Genomic DNA, 10,298 nt, shown 5'->3' with positions numbered 1-10,298 from the left:
TGCCAAATTCCTGATCCCTGGAGGACATCAGACACCCCTCCTCCTGCTCTGAGGCCAGGAGATGGCGCCACTGGACAGTGAGTCTGGGATTCCTAGCACACATTTAGATTGCCCGTCCAGCAGAAAGAATCAGGAAGGGCCATTGAGTACAATCAATCAGGAAATTCTGCTTAAGAGCAAATTTCTCCCCAGGAGGGGTCGGGTCACTGCACTGGGAGGAAGCCGCCTGCCAAGGGCTGTGTCTGGAACCTGTTCATCCGGCTCCACTCAGCAGAGAGATCGCCTCTTCTGTTATTCAGTCTCCAGGGGGCAGGACCTGCAACCCTAACCAATCATGGCCACGGGGTAGGGTCCTGAGAACTGTGGATCAGGCGCTGCCGGGAGGTGGGTGCGCGACGTCTTTGCCCCTCTAAACGCGGCTCCTACTCTGTAGCTAACAGACATCCACAGACGTGTCTGTAGCATCCTCTGTAACACTGGGACCGGTACTGGCAGCAGGAGCCGTAGGGAGGACCCTGGGACACCTGGAAGCCAGGAAATGGATGAGTTTACGGGGCCGAGGGTCCCGAGACTAGGATGAGACTGGTTGGAACCAGCAGGAATAGGCTGTGGCGGGACCTGGGCCTCTTCGTGGGTGACTCCGGAATCTGGGACTCATGTACCCCTGGTGCACCTCGGCCCTGGTTCCTCTCAGGCCACAGGATGGGGCTGCGACGGTAGCGGGGACCCCGAGCCGTCCCGTCCGGTCCGGTCCCTGCGCAATGGTCTGCGGCCCCGGCCCTAGCGCCCTCTCTGGTCAGCTCCGTGCCAGGTGCCCCGCGTCTCCCCAGATTGTACGGGGGCCACGGGAGGGTCATGGGGGGAATCTTGCCTCGAGTATGGGGTTTGTGTGAGAGGAGCGGTAGGCTGTGGGGTCCCCAGTTCCCCCTTTCTCACCAGGGGCTTTGAATTTTATCTGAGTTTCCCAAAAATACGTGAAGCAGTGTCTCAAATCCGCGACTGTGGTCCCTAGGCTACCTTCTAAGGCTGGCGGCAAATTGGGATTTTCTGATCCCTCTCCGCATTTTATAACACGGATCTCCTTTATTCAGTTCACAACAATATCACTTCTTCATCCTCCAGGCTATGTTTCAAACACAGGCAGTATTTTTAATTGTCATTTTTTAGAGGGCAGTATATAGCTCTTCTAAAAATATTTGCTTTGGCCGGGCGCGGTGGCTCACGCCTGTAATCCCAGCACCTTGGGAGGCCGAGACGGGCGGATCACAAGGTCAGGAGATCGAGACCATCCCAGCTAACACGGTGAAACCCTGTCTCTACTAAAAATACAAAACATTAGCCTGGCGTGGTGGCGGGCGCCTGTAGTCCCAGCTACTCGGGAGGCTGAGGCAGGAGAATGGCCTGAACCTGGGAGGCGGAGCTTGCAGTGAGCCCAGATCAAACCACTGCACTCCAGCCTGGGCGACCGAGATTCCATCTGAAAAAAAAAAAAAATTTGCTTTGTGTTTGTGAACATTTGAGAGAAAAACCTCTCTACACTCCACTGTGAACAATCTTTGTGTCTCTTTTTATCTGTCCTAGACACACCTTCCCAGAATGTCTTGGGTTGAGATTCCTCTTTGGAAACTTTACAGTGATGTGACCTCAGCCCACCCTCTGCCTTTTCCTGATCCTGGGTTTCAGGACTACCTGGGGTGGCCCAAGATGCCCACAGCTGCCAAGTCTCTTCGGGAAGTCTAGTGAATATCATCCCCTAGGTCACTCCTCCTAAAGAGCCTGCGGTGTGGGGGTGAGGCCTCCCCAGGGAGCAGCTGGATGCCCTGGGGTGGGAGCAGTCTCCTATATCATTGTAGAAAACTAATCCCTTGGGACACCCCTTTTCTTCCCCAGCCATTCCTTGGGGACACATGTATATACCCTTGTAATCTCAGCTACTCGTGAGGCTGAGGCAGGAGAATTGCTAGAACCCAGGAGGTGGAGGTTGCAGTGAGCCGAGATCACGCCACTGCACTCCAGCCTGGGTGACAGGGTAAGACTCCGTCTCAAAAAAAAAAAGATTTCTGTCCTCTGGATTCTCTCAGTGTAGTGAAAGGAGAAAACCACCCTCATTGAGGTGTTGCAAGAACCTGAAAAGCACAGTTTAGTGTCTTCTGGGAGGGTGGCCACTGAGCACTTCAGGGAGCAGCTTGGAGGTGGGGGGATGTCAGACACTTGAGTGTTCCAGGTCAGCACTGCCCCTCCCTGGGTTTAGCACCTTGAAAAAATTGGTTTACTCATTTCAGCTTCAGTTTTTTTTTTTTGAGACGGAGTTTTGCTGTTGTTGGCCAGGCTGGAGTGCAATGGCGTGAGCTCGGCTCACCGCAACCTCCGCCTCCTGGGTTCAAGCGATTCTTCTGCCTCAGTCTCCCAAGTAGCTGGGATTATAGGTGCCTGCCACCACGCCTGGCTAATTTTATAGGTTTAGTTAGAGATGGGTTTCACCATGTTGGTCAGGCTGGTCTCGAACTCCTGACCTCAGTGATCTGCCTGCCTTGGCCTCCCAAAGTGCTGGGATTACAGGAGTGAGCCACTGCGCCTGGCCATCAGCTTCAGTTTTTTAATAACTGTAAAATGCACTGTATCATTAGAGATTGATGGAGAAGATAAAGTATTTCAAAACATGCCAGAAGAAGGTAGGTTTTAGGGAAAAAAAAAGTCTAGTCTTATATTCCCTTATAAAAATTCTTATTTTTCTTCCCAGAGCCTGTGTAGTAAGTTTCTGAGCTCCTTTTTCTATTGGGTGATTTCAAATGGAATTCTAGGCCTTAGCATGAAAATACTACCAGGGAAAAGAAATAGAGAGAAAACCTCTCTTCCATTTTGGTTACAGAAAAAATGAGTTGTTTTCAGAAGAAAGTGTGGTGGATGATACTGGTGAATTACAAAGACGTTCCATCACCTCAGTTCTTCTCCTTCGTGGGTTGCAGAATTTGTGACCGTGGATAAGTGTGTTTCCTGTTATGTGAACTTGGCAGATTAATGCTAAATCCTGTGGGACAGCATTTAGCAACACCGAAAAAAGGACTCAATTCTGATTTTTTGTGTACTAAATGATTATTATGGAAATAGTAATTCTGTGTGGAAAGAACACACTCAGAACTCCAAAGGGTTTTTCTATTTCAATAACAACCATCAACACAGAAGACTTTTGTGACCACACGTGTGAGTTTTCTCCCTACCTAAAGGCGAGCAGTGTATCTTGCGGTGGACAGCAACTGGGTCTCTTCCAATTCAGGTTTTTTTTTTGAAACGGAGTCTCGCTCTGTCTCCCAGGCTGGAGTGCAGTGGCACAATCTCGGCTCTCTGCAAGCTCCGCCTCCCAGGTTCACGACATTCTCCTGCCTCAGCCTCGCGAGTAGCTGGGACTACAGGCGCACGCCGCCATGCCTGGCTAATTTTTTGTATTTTTAGTAGAGACAGGGTTTCACCATGTTAGCCAGGATGGTCTCGAACTCCTGACCTCGTGATCCGCCCGCCTCGGCCTCCCAAAATGCTGGGATTACAGATGTGAGCCACTGCACCCGGCCCCAATTCAGTTTTGACATTATCTACCCTTGAGATACTTTCAGAGCCCGCAGATTGATGGCTCAGTCTCCACATCCCTCCCTCCCTCCCTCCCTGCCCGCCACTCCCTACCGTTCAGGTATCAGTGGTAAGTCTGGGCCAATTATAACCCACAGATTTCAAATTGGAGTTCCTGTGCTGTCATTGGGTTTAACTTGCTATTGTGGCTCGCAGAACTCATGGAAACACTTATTCATCTTCAGAGTCTTTTCATTTCATTTCATTTATTTCATTTCATTATTTATTTCTCATAGAGTTGGGAGTCTCACTATGTTGCCCAGTGATCTTCCCATCTTGGTCTCCCAAAGTGCTGGGATTACAGGTGTGAGCCACCATACCTAACTCTCAGGTTTCTTTCTTTTTTCTTCTTTTGAGACAGAGTCTTGTGCTCTGTGGCCCATGCTGGAGTGCAGTGGTGCAATCTCAGCTTGCTGCAACCTCCACTGCCCAGGTTCAAGCTGTTCTCCTGCCTCGGCCTCCCGAGTAGCTGGGATTATAGGTGCACACCACCACGGCTGGCTAATTTTTGTATTTTTAGTAGAGACGGGGTTTCACCATGTTGGCCAGGCTGGTCACGAGCTCCTGACCTCAAGTGATCCACCCGCCTTGGCCCCCCAAAATGCTGGGATTACAGGTGTGAGCCACCGTGTCCAGCCAAGGATATTTTAAAGGATACAAATAAACATCCAGGTGAAGAGATACATAGGGTGAGGTCTAGAAGGGTCTTGAGCACAGGCGCTCCTGTCTCTGGGGTTGGGATGTGCCACCCTCACAGCTGACGGATAAGTTCTTGTTTACCTTCCTATAAGCCTGCATGTGTTGAGCTGCCCAGGAGCTTTCTGAATCCTGTCCTGTGGGGCCTTTTTATGAGACCTCATTGGATAGGCCTGATTCATAACTATGTAGAAATTGGCTGGACAAAAAAGGTAGAATCTAATACTGATAGACCAAATGGAGAAATCCACCAAGCCCTGTCCAGATTTTTTCTGGCTTCTCTATGTAGCATTCCTTCCTCCAGGGTATAGGACAGGACCCCTTCTGAAATGAGTGTCTGATGACCACAATCAGAAAAGCTGGGAAGATTAGACTCCTTTCTTGGGCAGGTGAAGGACAGCAGGAGAAGGTCAGTGAGAGAGATTCTGTCTTTTGAGTCTTGCCTCTGAAGCCTAAAGTGCCACAGCAGTGTAACAGGGCTGTGAGAATTGTGAGCCAGGAAAAATGGATGAAAACCAATAATACATGTATCATAATATAGTAATGAAATGACATTTGTTGCCAGAGGAGGATACTTGTGCTTTTCCTGCTGAGCTATAAAATATGGCTTAGTTTTCCTCCCTCCTATAAACACTGAATTTGAGTGATTCTGCTGGATTCATCACATATGGGTATTTTCCTTTAAATATCCATGGAAAGCTTGTAAAGAGAAGTAGGTAGCCTTGACCAGGGAGCAGAGACCTGGGGCCCGTGGCTCTGTTAAGGCCAATCTGGAGCCTGCAAAGGGAGGTCATTGAAAGTCAAGTCATTGAGTTGGTTATTCTAGGGAGCCCCCCTGGAGGTGTCCCAGCCTGATCACTCCCAGCCTGACCCCTTTATGCTGAGAGAAGCTACAGAGCCCTGGAAAGCTGGGGATCCACAGGCAGAGGGGTTGGGGTGATGCCCTGTCTGAAGTTGTATTTGTTATTGTTGTGGGGGTGTTGCTAGACATGCTTGAGTAAACTAGATTTAACTAAGAAGTGACTTCATTCTAAAGGAGTACTGCAAAAGGGGGATAGCTCCAAGTATCAGATCTGTAAGCGTCTGTAAGGTTAGGGAGAAGAGGGTTTGTGTTTCAAAGGGGGGAGCAAACGAGATTACAAAGAAGGTGGGACAGGAGGGCAGGATGGAAGATGAAAAATCAGATCCTACATCAGAGGCTTTTACCCTGAGATCAGTCTGTGTGTTTTTTGTTTGTTTGTTTGTTTTTTAAAGATGGAGTCTCACTTTGTTGCCCAGGCTGGAGTACAGTGGCATGATCTCAGCTCACTGCAACCTCTGCCTCCTGGCTTCAAGTGATTTTCATGCCTCAGCCTCCCGAGTAGCTGGGATTACAGGCACGTGTACCACATGCCTGGCTAATTTTTATATTTTTAGTAGAGACAGGGTTTCACCATTTTGGCCAGGCTGGTCTTGAACTCCTGACCTCAAGTGATCTGCTTGCGTTGGCCTCCTAAAGTGCTGAGATTACATGCATGAGCCACTGTGCCCAGCCCGTTCTGAGTTATTAATGAAGGCAGAACAGTTCAGCAGGTCATGTATGAGGCAAAGAATGAGAATTTGGACAGTCTTTATTTGGCCTTTTTATAGGTTAAAAAGAGAGTGGGGGAGAGGGGACATATTCGAAGTAATAGGAAGTCCGCTTCTCTGCATTTGGCAGCTTACCACAAAGACTTAGGTGGTGGGGGGATGAGGTGATTTCTTCAATCAGAGCTATTCACCAGGACTGCAGAACTTAGATAAAATTCAACATTATTAGCAGTTTGGTTTGCATTCATTGAGTTGGTTGAATCAGAGCATAAATTGAGAACGTCTGTCAGGGCTAACCTAGGGAAAGACTCCTTTCATTCTGCCTGATAGAGAAAGGGTTTATGAATATGATAGTTTATTAGGATCTCTAATAAAATAAATATTTGTCTTCTTTGTTCCTAGTTCCTGGCATAGAGGTCTTAAAATTGTTGGATTTTCGTGAGTGATAGAAGTGTGTCTTGTTATTCCAAACAAGCTCCTTTCAGATCACACCTTAACTTATGCTGATGAGGTACTCAGAGTGGGGCCACTAGATAACTTGAGGGTGGACACTGGTGACCAGAAAGAAGAACACATGATGAGAAGGTTGGGACTTTAAATGTCATCTTTGGACCTAAGGAAAAGGATAGAGTTTGGAGATTGAGTTATATAAAAATTTTTTGGCCGGGCACGGTGGCTCATACCTATAATCCCAGCACTTTGGGAGGCCGAGGTAGGCGGATCACCTGAGGTCAGGAGTTCGAGACCAGCTTGCCCAACATGGAGAAACCCTGTCTCTACTAAAAATACAAAATTAGCTGGGGATGGTGGCGCATGCCTGTAATCCCAGCTACTTGGGAGGCTGAGGCAGGAGAATCGCTTGAACCCGTGAGGTGGAGGTTGCAATGAGCCGAGATTGCACCACTGCACTCCAGCCTGGGCAGCAAGAGCAAAACTCTCTCTCAAAAAAAAAAGTTTTTTTGACAACATTGGGACAGCTTCCAGGCTGGTGAACACGTTGATATGCTGGGTAGGTGGTGACCCAGCAGGGGAAGCATTACCCATCTCTCCCCTTTTCTTGCTGTATACCTCTCCTCCACCTGGCTGTTCTTGTGTTTTTTTTTCCCCTGAGACAGGGTCTTGCTCTATCACCCAGGCTGGAGTGTAGTGATGCAGTCAGCACACTGCAGCCCCAAACTCCTGGGCTCATGTAGCTGGGTCTACGGGCATGTAACCATACCCAGCAAATTTTATTTTATTTTTTTGTAGCAATGGGGGCTCTCTATGTTGCCCAGGCTGGTCTCGAACTCCTGACCTCGAGTGATCCTCCTGCCTTCGTCTCCCAACATGTTGGGATTACAGGTGTTTAAGTTACTATACTTGGCTGCCATCTTTTATAGCAAATTGAAAACCTTAACTAAATTGTTTTGCTGAGTTCTACAAGTAGTTCTAGAAAATTATTGATCCTGGCCGGGCACGGTGGCTCACTCCTGTAATCCCAGCACTTTGGGAGGCCAAGGCGGGTGGATCACTTGAGGTCAGGAGTTTCAGACCAGCCTGGCCAATATGGTGAAACCCCATCTCTACTGAAAATACAAAAATTAGCTGGGCATGGTGGTGCATGCCTGTAGCCCCAGCTACTGGGTAGGCTGAGGCAGGAGAATCACTTGAACCTGGGAGGTGGAGGTTGCAGTGAGCCGAGATCACACCACTGCACTCCAGCCTGGGCAACATAGTGAGACTCCATCTCAAAAAAAAAAAAAAAAAAAATTACTGAGGATGGGGGGTTGGATTTATACACAGTTGGCTACAAGGTTGGTTCCCGGGGCTTGCAGATGGCATTTGTAGTTGGAGCTGGGTTGTGGGACAAGCTCTCAACTTGGGGGTCTCTACTCACACTGGGTGGTGTCAGTTGAATTATTGGACACCCAGTTGTTGGAGAATTGGTTGGTGTTTAGTAAAAGGCACATATTTGTTGTCTGAAGTGGCCTTGGGGAAAAAGACAACCCAGGTCAGAATTTTCAACTGATTCTGAGTGGGTGTTTGTGATTCTTTATAGGTTTACCAGATATTTTTCCGGAAGCATTGTTTACCTCCATTGGGTTTTCAGTTACTTACTATCACCATTAATACTGTGCTGAAAAGCATTTGTGTGTATGTAGTGGGGGATGTGCCTCCGTCTGTCTCACATGCTGTCTGAGGCTGTGGATCACCCGATTTGCTCACACGCTCCATTGCTAATAGGACTTGAGTTCTCTCGAGTTTGATTGTTTTTCATTTATTTCATTGCAGAGAAAGAGTCAGTGATGATCGTGTTTTAAAAAAATCTTATAATGTCACTCTTGTTTTTGTCCCTAAGTGGTAATGCTTCATACTTTTTTTTTTTTTGAGACGGAGTCTTGCTCTGTTGCCCAGGCTGGAGTGCAGTGGTGCGATCTCGGCTCACTGCAAGCTCTGCCTCCCGGGTTCAGGCCATTCTTTTGCCTCAGCCTCCTGAGTAGCTGGGACTACAGGCGCCCACCACCATGCCCGGCTAATTTTTTGTATTTTTTAGTAGAGACGTGGTTTGACCGTGTTAGCCCTCCCAGGATGGTCTCGATTTCCTGACCTCAGGTGATCTGCCCATCTTGGCCTCCCAAAGTGCTGGGATTACAGGTGTGAGCCACTGCACCCGGCCCATACTTTTTTTTTTATTGTAGAAAAAGTCAGTGATGATCATGTTTATTTTTCCCATTGGTCTGACATGTTGGCATAACGAAATATCCCATAAAACGTACAACGTAAACATCTACAACCAAATCCACTAGATCCCCACCGGGGCAGGGCTACATTTTTTTTGTTTGTTTGAGACGGTCTCACTCTGTTGCCCAGACTGGAGTGCCGTGGCGCAATCTTGGCTCACCGCAACTTCTGCCTCCCATGCTCAAGCGATTCTCCTGCCTCAGCCTCCCGCGTAGCTGGGATTATAGGCATGTGCCACCATGCCCGTCTAATTTTTGTATTTTTTTTTTTGTAGACACGGGGTTTTACCATGTTGGCCAGGCTGGTCTTGAACTCCTGATCCACCTGCCTCGGCCTCCCAAAGTGCTGGGATTACAGGTGTGAGCCACCATGTCTAGCCCAGGGCTACATTTGATAGCTAGTCTCCAGCAAGGCACTGAAAGATCAAATTGGAACACATATAACACCTGAGAAAGACAAAAGTAAAACATTTTCAGAAGGCAAATGGTTTTATGACTTCACAGTAGAAGAATTTTCTTATGTAAGAAAATTAAGTAGGTCTAAAGGAGGGGACTGTTATAACAGATAATTATAATTCTAGATCAATTCAGATTTACTAGGAAATGCTAATAATGTGTGTGGAATAACAGTCTGACCACTCATGCATGTGTGTTAATATCTTGTAAGTATTTATCTTCTTGGGATTTTGTCTTTTGACTGATTAGTATTAGTGTTGTACATTTGTTCTAGTAGTGTTTCATCTTCTGGGAAATAATTTTTAGTCGTTTTTTCATGTTTGATTCATTTGTGTATTTATTGCTTTATTTTAGCATACTCTGCACACTAATCCTTTTTATGTTAATTTTTTTTTTTTGAGATGGAGTCTTGCTCTGTTGCCCAGGCTGGAGTGCAGTGGCCGGATCTCAGCTCACTGCAAGCTCCGCCTCCCGGGTTTACACCATTCTCCTGCCTCAGCCTCCCGAGTAGCTGGGACTACAGGTGCCCGCCACCACGCCCGGCTAGTTTTTTGTATTTTTTAGTAGAGACGGAGTTTCACTGTGTTCGCCAGGATGGTCTCGATCTCCTGACCTCGTGATCCGCCCGTCTCGGTCTCCCAAAGTGCTGGGATTACAGGCTTGAGCCACCGAGCCTGGCCCTATGTTAATTTTTTTTTTTGCGATGGAGTTTTGCTCTTGTTGCCCAGGCTGGAGTCCAATGGCGTGATCTCAGCTCACAGCAACTGCCGCCTCCTGGGTTCAAGCAATTCTCCTGCCTCAGCCTCCTGAGTAGCCGGGATTACAGGCGCCCGCCACCATGCCCAGCTAATTTTTGTATTTTGTAGTAGAGACAGGGTTTCACCATGTTGGTCAGGCTGGTCTCAAACTCCTTGACCTCAGGTGATCCACCTGCCTCAGCCTCCCAAAGTGCTGGGATTACAGGCGTGAGTCACCGTGCCCAGCCGGGTTTATCTTTTTACTCCATTATACAGGGACTCTTAGGCCGGGTGCAGTGGCTCAAGCCTGTAATCCCAGCACTTTGGGAGGCCGAGACGGGTGGATCACGAGGTCAGGAGATCGAGACCATCCTGGCTAACACGGTGAAACCCCGTCTCTACTAAAAATACAAAAAAAAAAAACTAGCCAGGCGAGATGGTGGCGCCTGTAATCCCAGCTACTCGGGAGGCTGAGGCAGGAGAATGGCGTGAACCCGGG

This window comes from Piliocolobus tephrosceles, chromosome 21, assembly GCF_002776525.5.
Source record: "Piliocolobus tephrosceles isolate RC106 chromosome 21, ASM277652v3, whole genome shotgun sequence".
Lineage (NCBI taxonomy): Eukaryota > Metazoa > Chordata > Mammalia > Primates > Cercopithecidae > Piliocolobus > Piliocolobus tephrosceles.
This window is presented reverse-complemented; position numbering follows the sequence as displayed.